The 22,192-nt window shown below is 41.6% G+C and overlaps 1 pseudogene; it reads left to right on the top strand.

Moving 5' to 3' along the window:
• The first annotated feature begins 658 nt into the window (after window positions 1-658).
• On the top strand, window positions 659-22,053 carry LOC141779941 (NACHT, LRR and PYD domains-containing protein 3-like; annotated as a pseudogene).
• Window positions 22,054-22,192: the final 139 nt, after the last annotated feature.

Genomic DNA, 22,192 nt, shown 5'->3' with positions numbered 1-22,192 from the left:
AAAGACCTCCTGGACCCCCCTAAAGCCCCCCTGTACCCCCCTAAAGACTCCCTAAAGACCTCCTGGACCCCCCTAAAGACCTCCTGGACCCCCCTAAAGACCCCCTGTACCCCCCTAAAGACCCCCTGGACCCCCCTAAAGACCCCCTGGACCCTCCTAAAGACCTCTTGGACCCCCCTAAAGACCCCCTGAACCCCCCTAAAAAAGAGTGAAACGGGTCTATAGTGGGTATCAGAGGGTTAATGAGGCCGACTTGTTGTAACAATCTTCAGCATGGTTCTGTCGTTTAACACAAGACAAACAAAATGACCACTTTAGAAGAGAAATCAAGTAAAGAAAAGAGACTTTTGGAGGAAACATCATCTTAAATGAACTCAGAGAGTATTTTGACTTTTGAATACATGTTGCTGATCATACTTCATTCTACTTTCATTTCTAATCCAGGACTTTTCCTTGTAATTGAGTGTCTTTGCATTGGGGGAATATAATGTGACATGTCTGTTTATGGTGTAAAGTTGGAATATTTATTTCTTACAGTTTCTTTCCGTCCATGTGACGTCTGTGGTCTGTTTTTGCTGACAAAGAAGGAAATGAAAGTGGCAGCAGCACACTTCTCTTATTGCTCTTTAGGGAACTCCCTGTCAGTATACTGTACACCACAGAGGAGAAGAAACTCCGAGATACTCGGGCTGACAAAGTAAGTCTCATGTGAATTTGATTTTTTTACTCTTTTATTGATCCTTACCATCTTCTATCCTTTACCTTTCTAGTTTACCGTGTTGAATATATTTAGTTTCTTCTATTCCTGTCATTATTTGTTATGTTTAATAGTCCAGTTTCTTTTTATTTATTTTATGCATCTACGTAAAACACTTTTTTGCTGTAACTGTTAATTTAAAAGTGCTATAACCTGAAAAATACATCAATCAATCAATCAAACTTTATTTATATAGCACCTTTCAAACAAGTCAAATGCCATTCAAAGTGCTGGGCACTTAGAGGATTTAGAGACTAATGCACAAAACAACCAAGATAAAAGTTCACTGAATAAGAAAGCAATAAGAGATGGGTATTTAAGATAATAAAATAAAAATAAAATACAAGGAAATAAAAATAACAATAAAATAAATAAATAAAAATGATGAAACTACACAAAATAATCAAGTTGTATTAAAATAATGAAATTTTAATCAAATCAAATAGAATAAAAGAGATACTTTACATGTGCTTTGTGGCTGTATTGGTTGAAAGTATGAATATCCTAACATTAGTTGGTGTTAATGAGCTTAGTTTAGTTCATAGTTATCACTCTGTATTTGAATTTGAGGCAAAGCAGGGCAACTTTATTTAAAGCATTAAAATACACATTATAAAAGATAAGATGAGATAAATGTAACAATAAAATGAAATAGAATACATAGATTGCATAATATACATAAGATTGGTAATAAAACCCAGTGATTAAAAGAATAAAATAAAATCAATAATAATAATAATAGTAATAATTATAATAATCAGCCTACTCTGTTATTTTCTAATATTCTTTTTTAGTATTTCGCCTCGAGTGCAGCCTTGAGAGCAATCCAGATTTCTCCACCTCTGTGCAGAACATTTCTCCACTGCTGAGCTCCCTGTAGTTAATGTGCACCACCTAGTGGACACCTGGTAGAACCCACAGACTGGCCACTTCCCCAAAGACACCCTAGTTCAGGGCTCTCCAACCTGCGGCTCTGGAGCCCCTCTCCAGTGGCTTCGACAAAAAATGATATAGAAATGAATAATGATTATTTTTTAACATTCATTAATCATTGTTGTAGGCCTAAAGTGATTCTTACATTCTCCAATTGCAAAAATGTGTAGCCTATACATACTCGGGATGTACTGATACCAACACTGGATCAGATATCAGGCCGATACTGACTCAAACAGCTGGATCGGTTATCGGTGACAATGGGCCGATCCATTAAATTCACTTCTATGTTTATATACTATACACATTATATAGTGGAATTATAATTCCTGTTTAAGTTTTTATCAGTTTGTTGCTGCATTGAAAAGGTTTACACCTGAATAGTAATTCCTGTTCATTTTGAAGATTCTTTTGCCAAGTTGTTGGTGTACGAGTTATTAATTTAATACTAAATAATACTTCAACAAATTTATGCTATGTTATCATATATTTATGTGTTACATTTTGTTTTACAAAGTTATGAAACCAATTTTTAAGTCCAGTCGGATGTTTCCTTCCACATAACAGAATGATCCCAGTCACGTCCACACAATGAGGCCTACAGCTGATTAATGAAACATTGTCAGATCGTACATCCTTAGCCTCTACACTGAATAATAAAATCAGTTTTAACATTTCAGTCAACTAAACAGTGTGTCATAGCCTACGTACGTCTCCGGTCCGCCACTTATCCTCTCATTTTGCCGATCCTCAACAGTGTTGGCTAGTCTTTAGTTTCCCTAGCTACAGCAGGTTTCCAAATAAATAAATAAAAAAGTCTCAGAGGAAAATTTAGAATTTAATAGTGCGTGGACATATTTCTTTGCTTTCTGCGGCAAGAAATTAGCAAACAACAAAAAAAGTAATTGAAAGACGTTTCCAGAACAAACACACTGGAAGCTCCTGCTGAGAAGAGCTTCCAGCCAAATGTCTTCAAGACCATTCTTCAGTGTCCCGCCTCTCGTTGGCACCTGGGTCCTCACTGCATTAGACTTAGTAGGTGGTGTTACCTCCAGACAGATTGTTTTGATCTATTTTTTGGCCAAAAATGTCTCTTAGTAATAAAAGTAAAGATTGCTGACCCCTGCACTAGTTTCAGGTCATACTGAGGCTTGGACTGTTTGACAGTGATGTTGGGGGAATGTGTGTGTTAGCAGCCTCAGGTCAAATATTTGAATGAACCCAACAACAAACAGAGTGTGCATTCTTTCCCTTTTCCCACAACAGATGTGTAAGTTGCCCTTGGGCCTCAATTAAGACAATTAGGGTTGATCAAAAAAAAACAATTCTTCTAAATTCTAAGAGAAAGAAATGAACAGTATTTTGTATTCTAAGACAAAACCATGCAACAGGGAACTGGTTTCTGTATTCCTTATAATGAATACCTCAGTAGTAGGTGGTTTCTGAGCCGAATTTACTGAACTGAACAAAACAGCTTAAAGTAGAAAGAGTCTAAACTGGACTGAAGACGGTTGTAAGCAGCGCCTTAATGTCACAGCATCATGAACAGTTCTGCTATCTCTTACTGATGTGGAGACCATAGAGCAGTGGTTCTCAAACTATGGTACGTGTACCACAGGTGGTACGCGTGCTCCCTTTAGTGGTATGCTGAGGAATCTCTGAAATATATAAAAAAAAATGAAATAAAATGAATTTAAAAACATATAATACTATCAAAATACTACTACAGATGAAAATACCTTAACCATGAGATCATTGAAATGGGATTTAAAATCAGTTTTGGCTTTGCTGTAATATTTTTTATTTTGAAACAAAAAAACGTATATGCAAGCGCTGCTACCCCACCACGTAGCAGCTACGTAGTCGGGTAGTAGTGTGTGCAAACATCCACCATTACTTACAAGTTAAACTGTGATGACAGTTTAGCTTGTAACTGAGCTAAAATGATGAAGGGTTCAAAAACACTGCAAACGGGAACTATTATTATGGTTTTATGGAATAGTTTAAGTGCCAGTTCTAGTGCTCCCTCTTTGTACAGCGTGGCTGTGGCTGACAAAAGTCAACAATAAGTAATATTCTTATTAGGAATATATTTGCCTCCTGCGTGAACTGTGCATTGCTGACTAGGGTAGGCCTACGCTACTGTATCTTAACATCAGTCATAATGGTGGTACTTGGAGAGACAAATATTTTCTAAGGTGGTACTTGATGTAAAAAGTTTGAGAACCACTGTCAAAGTGCATTTGAATGCTTATTTAAGAGGACCTTTTATGCTTTATTGCTTTATCCCTTTCCTTTAATGTGTTATATACTGTAGTAGCTTTTTGTGCATATAAAAGGTCTGCAGTTACAAAGCCCAACGTCCAGGCCAAAGAAGTTTCCCCACAGAAACACTGATTCTAAACTGCCTGAAACACCTCGCTTGAAGTCCTGCCTTTTCTTCTGTGACGTGGTGATGTCACCAAGTAACGCATATGCAAAATACCTGACTTGCAGCTTGTTTGGCTTGCCCTGAAACAAAGCTAGAGCTGGAGCAGAGTTTGGTTCAGTTGACCAATCACAGCAGTGGGCCAGCTGACCAATCAGAACAGACAGGGAGCAGACTGAGCTTTTCGTGGAGCAGACCATGGATGTATAAACAGAACTGGATCCAGCATTGGCCTCGTTCATTCCTATGAAAGTTGCTCAGTGAAGCATGAAGAAAAATGGCTCAACTTCTGTCTGGAAAAGTACCTGGATCTTGGGCAGATGGGACATGCGCAGTAGCGTCCGCTCGGTCACGTGACTCGGTCACATGACTCGGTCACGGGGTCCCAACGTCACGCCATCGTCACGGCTTGCGCTCCAGCCTCGGTCTGGGTCTCATTCACATGAATGGAAGAAAGGAAATAACTCTGGATTCAGCTATTAGTGCGTTTTACAACTTTTAAAACTAAATAAAAAAAAAAAAATGGCTATTAGAGTGTTCGTACTGGGGAGTTGATTCACCTAAAAAAAAAATGATCCTCTGAGTTACAAACGTCTCTTTCCCAATGTAAGTCTATGGGAAAATGTTTTTTTGGGCCCAATGGCATCACGTGACGGACATGGAAGTTGTAGTATCGCCGTTTGGCCGCTATGAAAGTTGGGATCGTCGACCGGCGCACTTCCTGGAGTCTTGGGGCAGACAGAAGGGGAAAAGAGGTGCTGCATAATAAGTATGTTTTCATTAGTGTATAATCACCTGATAGTAAGAGTCGTTGTGTTTTCGTTACCTTAGAATGAGTCCTTCATATCTCCATAGGGAGCAGGTCCTCTCCACGGAGTCCTCCATGTCTCTACAGGAGCCCAGAAAGGACAAACCAACCTTTGTTAACTTTTCCTGCTTGGGCCGGAGTCGATAACGTTACTCGCTCCCGTCGCCGCCACTCTCTCTCTTTCTCTCTCTCTCTCTCTTGCTTCACCACTCACTTCCCATGTACACACACACTCTATAAGCACCGGCTCTGCTCCACATGGTTCTAGAGAGGAACATTGACGTTTTCAGGTCGGCCAGCGTAGCTCTCCAACACGCTTGGCACACAGTAGACGCTTCAGCTGGTTGCATCTCCTAACCTCACAGATACCACCAGATCCTACATACTGGACCTTTAAATCAGAGAAGTGATTTGAAACTTCCATGTTATATACAGAACTGTATATCATAGAAAGAAATCAAGCTAATATTATATGTACAAAACACGCAAATGCAACACAAACAGCCACTGGTTAATTATCAAGCAAGAATCAGTTATGGTCAACATTATGGTATACAAGCAGGGTCTGAAATTAGCATCTGCCAAATGCGGGTAAATTGTTGGCAGTGGCGGGTGAAATCATCAGGACATCCGCCACTTTGGCAGGCAGGGAAAATGATGGAATAGAGAACCGTAATTGTCCAATTCCTTGGCATTTCATGCCTCCGTGTCTATCGATTCCTCTTATTGATACTTTCTAACAGTTACGCTGCAGAATGACGCGTACGCATGCTGTATCATCTTTCAGTTTGTTTTGGACCGGCGACACGGCGGAGAGAAAAAAGCACTCTGTAAGCGTGGTGCTACTAAACCTGAGAGGATGCACCCTATTATTTCCTGATAAAGCGACACTGTGAACAACAAACCTGTGTTGAAATCAGCAGGAGGAGAGTTAGTAACGTTAGCTGTTAGCAGCCGTTAGCAGCTCAGTCCTGACTGGATAAATAACGGAGCTGCTTACGTTAACGGAGGTGCCATTTACTTAATGTTATGAGACGTTCACTGTCTGCTCAGGAAAAATTACTATTGGGCGAAGGTAAATTACATTATCATGATGTGTACAAATATAATCTCGTAAAATTACGTTTTTGGCGAGAAACTTGAATAAATCCAGTTGTTTGAAGGAGATGTTTTCACAGCAATATAAAATAGATATTAGAGAGAGAATTATGACCTGTTTAACTTCCTAACACTAGCTCGAAGCAGCTTGCCAAGATTGTTTTTAATCAAAGCAAATATTTAAATAATCATAATCATTTGAATTGTGTGTTTTTATAATAACCACTATAGATGACGAAAACAAAGTACAGTATAGTACTGTGGACACTACCCTCCCTCCGCAGTGTAATTTGAACACTGTTATTTACCATGTATATAATGTTTTTTATGTAAAATATATCGAACATTGAATGACATCAGATCTAAAATCATATGACTTCGTTTAGCGCAGAGACTTCAAAAGTGGCAGGAAGTGGAAAAAGTTAATTTCAGACCCTGATAACAAGTATTCAGGAAATGGAAACCTACTACATTATTGCCACCAGGGGATTATTATAATTTCACATTTCATATTAAATACATTAAAACTTTTGTTGTTGTTGCCAATGAGAGATGCTTCAAAACATAGCAAACCTCTGTTACAACATATATATATATATATATATACTGTATATATATATATATATATATATATTATTATAAAGAAATGTATACAGTGATGTGCATCATTTTATGCATATATACATTTACACATTAATATACCAATGTACATACACACTTTTCTAAAGAGTGTTTTATGTTATTACACTCCATCATGCAAATACTGTGTTTTGCATTCCACTCACAACTACCTTACTGTAATAAATCAGGCCAGTGTGTTGCTGTAAGACAGGTCCACTCAATATGGATCTGTGTGAGGAGAAAGAGGACGATGTCCAACCTTCTAAAGTCTCTCTCTCTGTGGAACATGGCAGCCAGACCAAAGCCAAGAGGTGAGATGAAGCTGTTTTCCATGTGAAAGCTGAGATATGAAATCATTAAACCTCACTATTAATCACAGTAAAAATGTATCTGTGTTTTCTGCTAAAGCCCAGTCCAGCAGGAGAGACCAGACTCCCCTGTACCCAGCGGGGTGTCTATGAAGAGCGACCACTCCATTGCCGAACCCTTAACCTTTAGAGACAGAAATCCCTCTACAGAGCAGAGGTGAAAATGTCTTAAATATTAAAAACACTAGGTAACAATCAAAACAAGATATTTTAATAGTGATCCTTTCTGTATTTCTATCAGAGTCCAGCAGGAGAGACCAGACTCCCCTGTACCCAGTGGGGTGTCTATGAAGAGCGACCACTCCATTGCCGAACCCTTAACCTTTAGAGATGGAAATCACTCTACAGAGCAGAGGTGAAAATGTCTTAAATACATGATTAAAAACACTAAGTAAAACCATCAAAATTAAAGCTGCAAGCAGCATTGAACGTTTTGCACACATCGGGGGTACCCGCTGCCGTTCATTTCCATGAAAGTCAGACACTGCACGCAACAGTTAGAGGGTATTTTCTGCATGGAGCGCATGGCTTTGCAAATGACCTGTTGAGAACTTAAGGGGCATCCTTAAAAGGCACTTTTATGAGGGTGGGTGGCAGTATACAACTATTTCATGTTGCCATTATGTGGCGCTATCACCATAGCTCAATAATGGAATGTATAAGTCTTCAGGCCAAGACTCTTATTAAACATGTCAGGATGTGTCTAGCAAATTTCATGAATATAGGATTAACTTTGTCCAAACTATGGCCTTCCACACATTAGACGGCGCTATGGAGCCCGATGGAGCCAAATCACTACAGAACATTGCAATTTTCGCCAATTCTGATGCGTATTCCAATTTTCGTGCATCCTTAGTGTGCCTCAAAAATGTGATCTCACAGCGGAAAAATAATCTTAGCAAAAACAATAGGTTTCCTTGCACTTCGTACCGGAGACACTGTTGGGTCCCTGGTACGAAGTGCTCGGGCCCTAACAACACATTTTAAATGGTGATCCTTTCTATATTTCTATCAGAGTCCAGCAGGAGAGACCAGACTCCCCTGTACCCAGCGGGGTGTCTATGAAGAGCGACCACTCCATTACCGAACCCTTAACCTTTAGAGATGGAAATCACTATACAGAACAGAGGTGAAAATGTCTTAAATACATGATTAAAAACACTAAGTAACACAATAAAAAAAAAAGTCCAGCAGGAGAGACCAGACTCCCCTGTACCCAACTATGTGTCTATTAGAAGTGACAACTCTATGAAGCCTTCGAACAGGGGCACCACTCTACCGGACAAAGGTGAGTGTTGTCACACTCAGTTGACTTAATTTGGCAGCTAAGTTTCACCTTCAGAAACATCAAATTCAAATCTCAGAGCAGCATTTCTACTGGAGTTCACCTCGGTTGAGTCCGAAATTCACCAAAACAGTAAGTGAGATGTTTTAGTATGTACGAAACCTTAGTATGAAACCAATAGCGCACCAGGGTTCACTACAACAACGAGAAGCCCTGGTTCACAGCCAAACTCAAACAGCTTCGTTTGGTTAAGGAAGAGGCATTTAGGAGTGGTGACAGGGAGGGCTTTAAAGAGGCTAAATACGCGTTTGGCAAGGCGGTGAGGGAGGACAAACGGCAGTATTCAGAGAAACTACAAGAACAGTTCTCAGCCAGTGATTCTGCCTCAGTCTGGAAAGGGCTGAGACAGATCACAAACTATAAGCCCAAACCGTCCCACTCCACGAATGACCTCCGACTGGCAAATGAGCTGAATGAGTTTTACTGCAGATTTGACAGACGTAGTGACGGTCCTGGCTGCATCTCCTCTCCCCCCAGCCATCAGCCATCAGCAGTTAACACAAGCACCCCCCAGCTTTCTCCACAAGCACCCAGCCTGTGCACACCCCTCCCCCCCTTCACACCTCTGTCCATCCAAGAGGAGGAAGTCAACAGGCTCTTCAAAGGACAAAACCCCCGCAAAGCAGCCGGCCCAGACTCTGTCTCACCTGCAACCCTGAAACACTGTGCAGACCAGTTGTCTCCAGTGTTTACAGGGATTTTCAACACCTCCCTGGAAAACTGCAGGGTGCCGTCCTGCTTCAAAGCCTCCACCATCATCCCGGTCCCCAAGAAGCCAAGGATCACAGGTCTTCAGGACTACAGACCCGTCGCTCTGACCTCTGTGATAATGAAGACCTTTGAACGACTTGTGCTCCAACACCTAAAGACAATAACCAACCCCCTGCTGGACCCACTGCAGTTCGCCTACAGACCTAACAGATCTGTAGACGACGCAGTAAATTTAGCCCTTCATTACATTCTCCAGCACCTGGACTCCCCTGGCTCCTATGCCAGGATCCTGTTTGTGGACTTCAGTTCCGCATTCAACACCATCAGCCCAGCTCTGCTACAGGACAAGCTTTCCCTGCTGAGCGTGCCTGACTCCACCTGCAGGTGGATCACTGACTTTCTAACTGACAGGAGTCAGCACGTAAGGCTGGGGAAGAAAGTCTCCGACACCCAGACCATCAGCACCGGTGCCCCCCAAGGCTGCGTTCTCTCCCCACTGCTCTTCTCCCTGTACACCAACGGCTGCACCTCCAGACACCAATCTGTCAAGCTCCTTAAGTTTGCAGACGACACCACCCTCATCGGCCTCATCTCCGAGGGTGACGAGTCTGCCTACAGATGGGAGGTTGACCATCTGGCATCCTGGTGCAGCCAGAACCACATGGAGCTGAACGCCCTGAAGACAGTGGAGATGGCAGTGGACTTCGGGAGGAACTCAGCCCCGCTCCCCCCCCTCATCCTGCGTGGCTCCCCAGTCAACACGGCGGAGTCGTTCCGTTTCCTGGGCACGACCATCGCCCAGGACCTCAAGTGGGAGCTAAACATCAGCTCCCTCACCAGTAAGGCCCAGCAGAGGATGTACTTCCTGAGGCAGTTGAAGAAATTCAACCTGCCACAGACCATGATGGTGCACTTTTACTCGGCCATCATCGAGTCCATCCTCACCTCCTCCATCACCGTCTGGTTCGCCGCTGCCACCGCCAGGGACAAGGCCAGGCTGCAGCGGGTCATCCGTGCTGCAGAGAAGGCGATCGGCTGCAACCTTCCCTCCCTCCAGGAGCTGTACACCTCCAGGACCTTAAGGAGGGTAGGGAAGATTGTGGCCGACCCCTCCCATCCTGGACACCATCTTTTTCAGACTCTGCCATCTGGCAGGAGGTTAAGGTTCTATCAGGACCAAAACCTCACGCCATAAAAACAGTTTCTTCCCCATGGCAGTGGGGCTCTCCAACAGCCCATCCGCCCCCCTGTGACTGTCTCTCCCTCACACACACACTACTGCCCCCCCCCCCCCCCCCCCTGCCGACACTGACTCTCCCCCCTCTCTCAATATTTGCACTATCTTTATATCATGTTTATAGCTTATTTGTAATTTGTAAATTGTACATTTTTATTATTTTATTCTAACGTTTTTATCTATTCTTTTGTTTTTATCTATTCTTTTGTTTTTATCCATTCTTTTGTTATTATACTGTTTGTCTCGCACCAAAAATGCCAAAGAAAATTCCTAGTGTATACCTCTTACACCTGGCAATAAACACCATTCTGATTCTGATTCTGATTCTGATAGTACGCAAATTGCATACTATTTCCAGTAAAATACTAAAATATGCAAACGCTGGACACTACGGCGTCATAAATATCCCACAATGCAATGCGGTAGTGACGTTGAGGGACAGCTCTGTAATGTCAATAACGTTTCAATTTAAGAGTAAGTATAAGATTTCTTTCACATTTGTTAAATTAGTTCAGACTTTGATTTCCACAAACCGTCATTTTGGTCACATGAGGTTGGCACGGGTTACCATGGTTACATGTCTCCAACCGGCAAGGAGGCTTTCAGGAAGTGACGACGTAAATTACTACTCAATGCATCTGAAAAGATACATACTACTGTTTATATTTAGTGCACATATTGGTTATGTAGTGTTTAGTATGCGATTTGGGACTCGTGTTTAGTTCACCTCATCATAGCGTGTGCGTGTGTGCCACATTTGAAGACACTTCTTTTGCATACAGTTTTGTTGGGTAAATGATAGGATGATAGGAGTGTGTTTTCTCCATAGAGTCCACCAGGAGAGGTCCGAGGTTACCATCAGTCACTCTGACCATGAGCACAATGAAGCAGATCTGGCCTCCATATTTATGGTGTGTACATTGTCTAAATAATTGAAAAATAATCATTATTACCTTCATGCAACACTTTTCATATCAATGCATTTTTAATTCATGACAGATAGACATTAAGTCTTGTTTCACACAGGCTTGACCACATCTCTGCTATGAAGATGCTGCAGGGCAAAAGTAAAAAATTCCGGGTTAGCAATCAAGAAAAAAAAAAAAACATCAAATGGAAAATGACTCCAATATTGATCCAAAAATATGAATTGACCATTTGCCAGCCCTGTTTCCTAAAAATTATGTTCCCATACAACAGAACTGCATTACGTTTCAGATTACGTTTGTTTTTGACATATCATAAATACGATTGTAATCGTGGAAGTCCGCATCAGGAGGAGGCTGGGGTGCTGGATGGGTCAAGCAAACACAGGACTTCCTCCCAGGAGACTGCTGATTGTGAAACTAAAAGTCAACGTTCACTTATTTTAATTTACGTCCATAGCTTAATAACATTTTAAGCCAAACTGTGATGTTTAGTTTTGTTGCCTAAACCTAACCAAGTAGTTTATTGTGTTTTTATTGGTTTGTTTAAATTTATGATGTTGAACCTCTTGTTTATTAAAACTGTTTAAAACTGTAACTGTAATCTGGAAAAAAATATGTTTCCCTCGAAATGTAATCAAGAATGCAGTTTAGTTTTATGGGAACATAATTTTGCAGGAGAAAGGGTTAACATTTGCTCAATTCCCTCCCCAAACAGGAATTGTCCAATCACAGTATTAGGAATGACAGGCCTCTCCGGTTTTGGACTCCTTAGAATGCTGAAACAATACGGGCTTTCATTAGAGCAATATATAAGTAGCAGATTGAAGGGTGTAGAGTGTTTGTAGGTTTTTTTATGATCTTTCCAAAACCAAAGCTTCTGGAATTTCCAAGAGCTCAACAACAAGCTGAAAACATTACATGTGATATATACACTGATCAGCCATAACATTAAGACCACTGACAGGTGAAGTGAATAACATTGATTATTTCGTTACAATGGCACCTGACAGTGGGGATATATATTAGACAGCAAGTGAACATTTTGAACTTTGAACTTTGTGTTGGAAGCAGAAAAAATGGTCCAACGTAAGGATGTGAGTGACTTTGACAAGGGCCAGATAGTGCTGTCTAGACGACTGGGTCAGAGCATCTCCAGAACTGCAGCTCTTTCGGGATGTTCCCGGTCTGCAGTGGTCAGGACCTACAAAAAGTGGTCCAAGGAAGGAAAACCGGTGAACCGGCGACAGGGTCAGACCCGAGGCTCATTGACGTGGGGAGCGAAGGCTGGCCCGTGTTGTCTGATCCAATAGAAGAGCTACTGGAGCTCAAACTGCTGAAAAAGTTAATGTTGGTTCTGATAGAAAGGTGTAGGAACACACAGTGCATCGCAGTGTGTTGTGTATGGGGCTGCGTAGCCGCAGACCGGTCAGGGTACCCGTGCTGTCCACCGCCAATAGCACCTACAATGGGCACGTGAGCATCAGAACTGGACCACGGAGCAATGAAAGAAGCTGGCCCGGTCTGATGAATCACGTTTTCTTTGACATCATGTGGATGGCAACGAGTTGGAGGTGTTGACTCGGCCTCCAAATTCTCCAGATCTCAATCCGATGGAGCATCTGTGGGATGTGCTGGACAAACAAGTCCTTTTCCACGGAGGCCCCAACTCGCAACTTCCAGGACTTAAAGGATGTGCTACTGACGGCTTGGTACCAGATACCACAGCAGACCTTCAGAGGTCTAGAGGAGTCCATGCCTCCACGGGTCAGGGGTGTTTTGGTGGCAAAAGGGGGACCTACTCAATATTAGGCAGGTGGTCATAATGTTATGGCTGATCGGTGTATGTCAGACATATAATGGCCTTTTAAAGTTGATATGGCAAACATATTGCCTGTTTACACATCAAGCCGACTCAGAGTAACCTGAGCATTAATTCCAAATTTGAGTGTTTCTGGCGGCCTGACAAATAAAAGTCCCTTCTAGCTCTGCAAATATCAGGGGTTTAGATGACTTTGGATCCTTATTTTGTCTCATAAATTCCACATGAAAATTTATATTTTACATATTATTTCAGCTTCTGGAGGAAAACATCATCACTTTTGTGAAGACTGAGCTGAAGAAGTTCCAGGGAGTTCTTAGTCCAGATTACCGAGAGTGCTCAGAGAGGTAGAGGAAGGATGAGGAGGTGGTGGATGGTAAAGAGGAAGAACAGAGGAAGAGCAGCCGATGGGCCCTTCTGAAGATCACACTGCACTTCTTGAGGAGAATGAAGCAGGACGAGCTGGCTGACTCTCTGCAGAGCAGTACGTTTTTGTACAGGTTTAAAATGATAGAACGGGAAAATGGTCGCAAAATGTGACGACCCTACAGGGTTGGTCAAGATTTTTATTTAAAAATATGATGATATCATAAATAATGAGCACAATCTCAATGGATAATCATGTAAAATGGTTGAGCACAGTGGTGTGCACTAAGAGTAAAAAATCATCCCCAGTTGTATATGTAACCAAAGATCTATGTCCAACACGGGTGAGCTGAATCCCAGAGTTAGTTCATGCTAGGTTTTTTTGCCCCAAAATGACTATAATGCTCATACAGTTTAATTTGTTGTTTCTCTGTGTAGGAACTGTTAGTGAAGTGTCGCAAAAACTCAAAAGTAACCTGAAAGAGAAGTTCCAGTGTTTGTTTGAGGGAATCGCTAAAGCAGGAAACCCCACACTCCTGAATGACATCTACACAGAGCTCTACATCACAGAGGGAGGAAGTGGAGAGGTCAATGACGAACATGAGATCAGACAGATTGAAACAGCATTCAGGAAACCATCAGGACCAGAAACTATGATCAAATGTAAAGACATCTTCCAACCATCACCTGGCAGAGATCCTCAACCAATCAGAACAGTGCTGACAAAGGGAGTGGCTGGCATCGGGAAAACAGTCCTAACACATAAGTTCACTCTGGACTGGGCTGAAGACAAAGCCAACCAGGACATCCAGTTCACATTCCCATTCACTTTCAGAGAGCTGAATGTGCTGAAAGAGAAGAAGTACAGTTTGGTGGAACTTGTTCATCACTTCTTTACTGAAACCAAAGAAGCAGGAATCTGCAGGTTTGAAGAGTTCCAGGTTGTGTTCATCTTTGACGGTCTGGATGAATGTCGACTTCCTCTGGACTTCCACAACAACGAGATCCTGACTGATGTAACAGAGTCCACCTCAGTGGATGTGCTGCTGACAAACCTCATCAGGGGGAAACTGCTTCCCTCTGCTCGCCTCTGGATAACCACACGACCTGCAGCAGCCAATCAGATCCCTCCTGAGTGTGTTGACATGGTGACAGAGGTCAGAGGGTTCACCAACCCACAGAAGGAGGAGTACTTCAGGAAGAGATTCAGAGAGGAGGAGCAGGCCGGCAGAATCATCTCCCACATCAAGACATCACAAAGCCTCCACATCATGTGCCACATCCCGGTCTTCTGCTGGATCTCTGCTTCAGTTCTAGACCATGTGTTGAGAGCAGGTGAGAATAGGGAGTTACCCAAGACCCTGACTGAGATGTACATCCACTTCCTGGTAGTTCAGTCCAAAGTAGGGAATGTCAAGTATCGTGGAGGAGCTGAGACAGATCCACTCTGGAAGACCGAGACCAGCAAGATCATCATGTCTCTGGGAAAACTGGCTTTTGAGCAGCTGCAGAAAGGCAACCTGATCTTCTATGAGTCTGACCTGACAGAGTGTGGAATCGATATCAGAGCAGCCTCAGTCTACTCAGGAGTGTTCACACAGATCTTTAAAGAGGAGAGAGGACTGTACCAGGACAAGGTGTTCTCCTTTGTCCATCTGAGTATTCAGGAGTTTCTAGCTGCTCTGTATGTCTTTGTGACATTCATCAACACTGGTGTCAACCTGCTGTCAGAACAGCAATCAGCATCCTGCTGGTCTCCATTGTGGGACAAATCAAAGGTAAATCCGCTCTACCAAAGTGCTGTAGACAAGACCATACAGAGTCCAAATGGACATCTGGACTTGTTTCTTCGCTTCCTCCTGGGTTTCTCACTGGAGGCCAACCAGACCCTTTTGCAAAAACTGATGACACCCTCAAGAGGCAGTTTACAGAACTATCAGGAAACAGTCAAATACATCAAGAAGAAGATCAGGAGGAATCCATGTCCAGAGAGGTGCATCAACTTGTTCCACTGTCTGAATGAGCTCAATGACCATTCTCTAGTGGAGGAGATACAGCAGTACCTGAGTTCAGGAAGTCTCTCCACAGACAAACTCTCTCCGGCTCAGTGGTCAGCTCTGGTCTTCATCTTACTGTCATCAGAAAAAGACCTGGACGTGTTTGACTTGAGGAAGTACTCTGCTTCAGAGGAAGGTCTCCTGAGGCTGTTGCCCGTGGTCAAATCTTCGAGAATATCCTGGTAGGTACACTGATAAATGGGCAGACATACTATATTTAATGTAATATTTTTTTCTTGTGATAAAATACTAGCATTTTCAAAGTTTTCAGCAAGTTTTCTGTCACTAATGCTGCTTTAGCCTGAGAGACTGTAAGCTGTCAGAGAGAAGCTGTGAAGCTCTGGCCCATGTTCTTGAATCCAAGTCCTCCCATCTGAAAGAGCTGGACCTGAGTAACAATGACCTGCAAGATTCAGGAGTGAAGCTGCTGTCTGTTGGACTGCGGAGTCCACACTGTAGACTAGAAACTCTACGGTCAGTAGTCATGAATGATTTCAATACATGATTAGTAAAGCAGATCTTTTGAGCAAGTGTTTAGGTATTCACAGTTTTGCCTTTTCACAGATGTGTTTGACTCAGTATCACTAGGAATTTAATTCTTATTGGACAATTATACTTGTCTGATGATGTTGGTTGGTTCGTTTGAGTTCATATACAATTAATTTAAAGAATCTATTTTTTGTTGCCAGGGGTCAAAGCCTTCAGTAAACATTTGAGGATATGTAACTCGACAAGTTAATTATATCGTCACATTGTTTCTAAAAAAGAGATTAAAGAAGTGTTGTGTACTTCCTGTGACTGATTTGTGTTTTCCTCGTCAGGTTGAGAGGCTGTAACTTGTCAGAGAAAAGCTCTGAAGCTCTGGCCTCAATCAGCTCGCAGTCTTCCAGTCTGAGAGAGCTGGACCTGAGTAACAACGACCTGCAGGATTCAGGAGTGAAGCTGCTGTCTGCTGGGCTGGCGAGTCCTCAATGTAGACTGAAAACTCTACGGTCAGTAGTCACAAACTAATTCAATACATGATCAATAAAGCAGATCTTTGGGTCAACTGTATTGGCATCCACAGTTTTGCCTTTTCATAGATGTGGTTTGACTCAACCCGCTACCAATAGGAACTAGAGAAAGTGAATGCTGGATGCTGAAAAGCTGAGGCTACACTGAATTGCTTGCTTAAATATGACAGAACAAGTAGTAGGAATAGTTGTAAAATTGATAATGGGTTAATTTGTATGAATTTGTATGTCATTGAAAAGTTGAATAATACCAATAATGTATGAAAGATGTGAAATATCTTAAGGTTTGGATGGAGTATGAATCAGTAGATGAGATTTTGAAAATGCGTGAAAAAGCAGCTGATGCAGTATGAATAGTTGGGGAAAGGATGAAGGATGCAAAATATAGAGTGAGCAATGAAAGAATGGTTCAAATGGGAGTTTTAGATCAAGATTTAAGAGTTTAAGTGTCCTGAGAAGGAGTTGAGATGTTCTTTAATTGTCTTCGTTGAAATAAGGATAAAACATCAGCTGAAGTCTAAGAACTGACAAGAGTTGTAATATAAGCAATATTATTTTGAAAAACTAAGTCCATTTGTAGTTTCCTAAGATACAGTGAATGTTAAGGGCTTTTATTTTGAAAAACAAGCCTCAACCTGAGCTATCTGTTAAGATGCATATATTACTCTATGGGGGGGGGGGGGGGGGGACAGAATCTGACTGTCTGATGTTCATTGGGAGGTTATTCGATAAGAAGGTGGTATGATAGTAAAAGGCCCTTTGGCCTGCTGGTTGGAGTCCTATATTCTGAGAGCAGAGAGTCCTGATTGGAGTATAAGGGGTGGTCGCATCTGACATTGATTGGCAGCCAATGAAGGGAAGCTAAAACTGGTGTAATATTCCCTTTTCACAGTGATAGAGAGAGGGGAAACAGTGAGCAGAAGGTCTGCAGTGGAGTTGTCTTTGCTAGATGTGTGTTGCTCAACAATGTCTACCGGCATTGGAAACTTGTAGAGAAAAACCATAAGCAGCCGAAGCTGACTAGTCACAGTTATTGTGGGCTCCACATGGTACTGTATCTCCATAGCCACAACCAACCCAACGTAGAGTTACAGTTTTGAGGTGCTGCACCTCAGCTATGGTGTTGGCTACGCGGCTACATCCATAGGCTGCAGAGCTACTTTGTAATCCAGCTGTAAATCCAAGTTTTTGCTGCATTTTTCAATGATCCAGTGATTGGTTTTCTAGTTTTTAATGAGCATTACAGCCTCAAGGGACCGCTATTATGGTCAGAGACCTTTGGTGTTGTTACAGTATTCATTTCTTTGACATATTGAGATCTGAATTGTCAAAAGGGATGTATACAATTCGTAGGACATATTGATTGGAGAATTAAAAATGCTAATTTGATCACCAAGTCAGTTGTTTTTATTGTTGAACATTTGTCCATTAACAGTATAGCATATTATCACAACTAACTGAAGATATAGGCCACTAGTTAGAAAATATTTCATGTTACACATGTGTGTATATGTCTATTATACAGCGGGTAAAATAAGTATTGAACACGTCACCATTTTTCTCAGTTAATATATTTCCAAAGGTGCTATTAACATGAAATTTTCATCAGATGTTGGTAACAACCCAAGTTATCTATACATACAAAGAAACCAAAACAAATACGTTCAGAAATGAAGTTATGTGTAATAATGTGAAATGACACAGGGGAAAAGTATTGAACACGCTTACTGATATTTATTTAATACTTTGTACAAAAGCCTTTGTTGGTAATGACAGCTTCAAGGCGCCTCCTGTATGGAGAAACTAGTCGTATGCATTGCTCAGGGGTGATTTGGGCCCATTCTTCCACACAAACAAACTTCAAATCTTGAAGGTTCCGTGGGCCTCTTCTATGAACTCTGATCTTCAGTTCTTTCCATAGATTTTCAATTGGATTCAAGTCAGGTGATTGGCTGGGCCATTCTAGCAGCTTTATTTTCTTTCTCTGAAACCAATTGAGTTTCCTTGGCTGTGTGTTTGGGATCATTGTCTTGCTGAAATGTCCACCCTCGTTTCATCTTCATCATCCTGGTAGATGGCAGCAGATTTTTATCAAGAATGTCTCGGTAAATTTTTTTTTCAGCAATGGAGTCTTGCGTGGTGAGCGTGCATACAGGCCATGGCGGTTGAGTGCATTACTTATTGATTTCTTTGAAACAATTGTACCTGCTAATTCCAGGTCTTTCTGAAGCTCTCCACAAGTGGTCCTTGGCTCTTGGACAACTCTTCTGATAATTCTTTTCACTCCTCTGTCAGAAATCTTGCGAGGAGCACCTGGTCGTGGCCAATTTATGGTGAAATGATGTTCTTTCCACATCCGGATTATGGCCCCAACAGTGCTCACTGGAACATTCAGAAGTTTAGAAATGCGTCTGTAACCAATGCCATCAGTATGTTTTGCAACAATAAGGTTGCGAAGGTCTTGAGAGAGCTCTTTGCTCAACTTACACATCATGAGATGTTTCTTGTGTGACACCTTGGTAGTGACACACCTTTTTATAGGCCATCAGTTGGGCCTGAACCAGCTGATATTAATTTGCACTGACAAGGGGCCGGATTGCTTTCTAATTACTGATAGATTTCAGCTGTTGTCTTGGCTTTCCATGCCTTTTTGCACCTCCTTTTCTTCATGTGTTCAATACTTTTTCCCTGTGTCATTTCACATTATTACACATAACTTCATTTCTGAATTAATTTGTTTTGGTTTCTTTGTATGTATAGATTACTTGGGTTGTTAACAACATCTGGTGAAAATTTCATGTCAATAGCACCTTTGGAAATATATTTACTGAGAAAAATGGTGACGTGTTCAATACTTATTTTACCCGCTGTACATATATGTATAGGTTGTCAGGCTGTCAGGTCACAGAAGAAGGCTGTGCCTCTCTGGCCTCAGCTCTGAGCGTCAACCCCTCCCATCTGAGAGAGCTGGACCTGAGCTACAATCATCCAGGAGACTCAGGGGTCAGGCTGCTCTCTGTTGGACTGGAGGATCCACACTGGAGACTGGACACTCTCCTGTAGGTTTCATTACTGTACAATTACAGCTCATTCCCAGTGTGTGGATTTGTCTATCTGTATTTTTTCCCATTATTTCTTGTGTCCCTTCTGCTTCAGTGTTGACCATGGTGGAAGGCATCGCGTGAAACCCCTCATGTGTAAGTTGAGCTTTCCTGACATATTCTTAAAGTCATAAGTAACTAATATAGATATACAACAGCTTAGCTGCCAAGAGTTATAAACAGACCATGCTTACTAACCAATTATTCAAATGCAATACCAACAGCTGATTAGACTGTTGTCAGGCTTTTGAATAGGCATTATCAGTCACTATAAGCATCATAGATGTGGGTCAGTAGAGGCCTACTACACCCACTAGTAGATTTTAGCATCTATTCACATGGTAGATCCCCGGTATAAAAGAACACCACAGTGACCTCTAGTGACCGTAGTAATTATGACAGGAGCGAAGCAGAAGTCAGGTGCCATATAGACAGTGTGAAACTGGTTGAAACCTTTGTGTTCATAGTTATTTTAACCTCAAACACAATGTTTTTCCCTTAACTTTATTAAGTGTATTTTTAGCTTAAACTTAAAGAAGTTGTTGTTTTTTTGCCTAAACTGAAATAAGTTGTAGTTTTATTGTCTAAACCTAAAGAAGTTGTAGTTTTGTTGTCTAAACCTAAAGTAGTTTAGTCTTGTTACCTAAACCTAAAGAAGTTGTAGTTTTGTTGCCTAAACCTAAAGAAGTTGTAGTGTTGTTGCCTAAACCTAAAGTAGTTGTAGTGTTGTTGCCTAAACCTAAAGTAGTTGTAGTCTTGTGATGATTTGCCTCCATGTCTCCATTTTTTTAAACCAAAACATTATAAATGACCACATCAAAAACTAAACATGGCTTAACTTTCCATCAGATTTGAGCAAAATCAGGTAGCATAATTTACACACAAAAAAACACACAAACAGAGTTAAACTTCAACTAATGAATCACCAAAGGAAACATGAATTAACCAGAACAAGTCTGTGTTGTGTGTTATTGTCCCCATCAGATGCCTGTGAACTCACGCTGGACCCAAACACAGTGAACAGGAGGCTCTCTTTGTCTGAGGACAACAGAAAGGTGACTGAGGTGAAAGAGGCTCAGCCTTACCTCGATCATCCAGAGAGGTTTCACCACTGGAAGCAGGTTCTGTGTAGAGATGGTCTGACTGGGCGCTCTTACTGGGAGGTGGAGTGGAAAGGATGGGTTAATATAGGAGTGGCATACAAAGGAATCAAAAGGAAAGGAGAACGTGATGAGTGTTGTCTTGGCGAGAACGACAAGTCTCTTCTGTTCTGTTACCGGTTACTCCGTCTGTCACAATAAGAGAACAACAGACATACGGGGCATCCACTCGTCCTGTGACGCTGGCAGAGTAGGGGTGTATGTGGACTGGGCTGCTGGTGTTCTGTCCTTCTACAGAGTCTCCTCTGACACACTGACCCACCTCCACACCTTCAACACCACATTCACTGATCCCCTCTATCCTGTACTCAGGTTTAAGTTAAGCTCTGGATCTGGTTCTTCAGTGTCTCTGTGTAAGTTTGAGGAGGAAGAACCAGCTCCAGTGTAGCGTAGAGAGAAAGACCCACACTGCTTCTGAAACTGAATACTCAATATGAAATCACACACACATGCACACGTGCACAACTCAACTTACCACAGTCATAAATTCTGTGTTGGGTAACATTTTGAAAAAATTTTGACATGAGAGTGTACGGTTCAAATATCACCCTCGGACCTGTCTCTGTTTGTTTCTCTTTTATTTTATTTTTTTCATTTATCTTGCCGAATCATTGGATGCAAGATGTCAAGGTAAACATATTCACATCTGTGTTTTAATTAGATGCATTTATGTAGCAGTTACTGATATTCAAAATCAAATAATGTTTTAACAAAGCAACAGAAATTCACATGGCTTTTTACTAGGATTGTCAAAGTTAATGCCATAATAACACATTAACGCAATCGATCTTCTGGAGGTTGTAGCGACTCAGTTTAAAATCTAAAGTGAAGATACTGGTACCACATGAACCTATAAAACCTGATGAATCCATCGGTACCAACCATGTCATACTAGCTTGTCATGAAGGAGGTTAAATAACGCTTCAAACTGACACTAAATGTTGGCAAGGAAAAACTGTCATGGCCATTTTCAAAAGGGATTCCTTGACCTCTGACCTCCAGATGTGTGAATGTAAATGGGTTCTATGGGTACCCATGAGTCTCCCCTTTACAGACATGCCCACTTTATGATAATCACCTGCAGTTTGGGGCAAGTCATAGTCAAGTCAGCACACTGACACACTGACAGCTGTTGTTGCCTGTTGGGCTGCAGTTTGCCATGTTATGATTGGAGCATATTGTTTTATGCTAAATGCAGTACCTGTGAGGGTTTCTGGACAATATCTGTCATTGTTTTGTGTTGTTAACTGATTTACAATAATAAATATATACATCAATTGCATAAAGGAGCATATTTGTCCACTCCCAAGAGTATTAAAAACTTGACAAATCTCCCTTTAAAGTACATTTAGAACGGATACAAAAATGTGTGATTAATTTGCAATTATTTGTGATTGAATATTTCAATCGATTGACAGCACTCATTTTTTACACAACATGA

The sequence above is a fragment of the Sebastes fasciatus genome, chromosome 13, assembly GCF_043250625.1.
Source record: "Sebastes fasciatus isolate fSebFas1 chromosome 13, fSebFas1.pri, whole genome shotgun sequence".
Classification (NCBI taxonomy): Eukaryota; Metazoa; Chordata; class Actinopteri; order Perciformes; family Sebastidae; genus Sebastes; species Sebastes fasciatus.
Note: the sequence above shows the minus strand (reverse complement) of the source record. Positions and strands in the feature narration are given on the sequence as shown.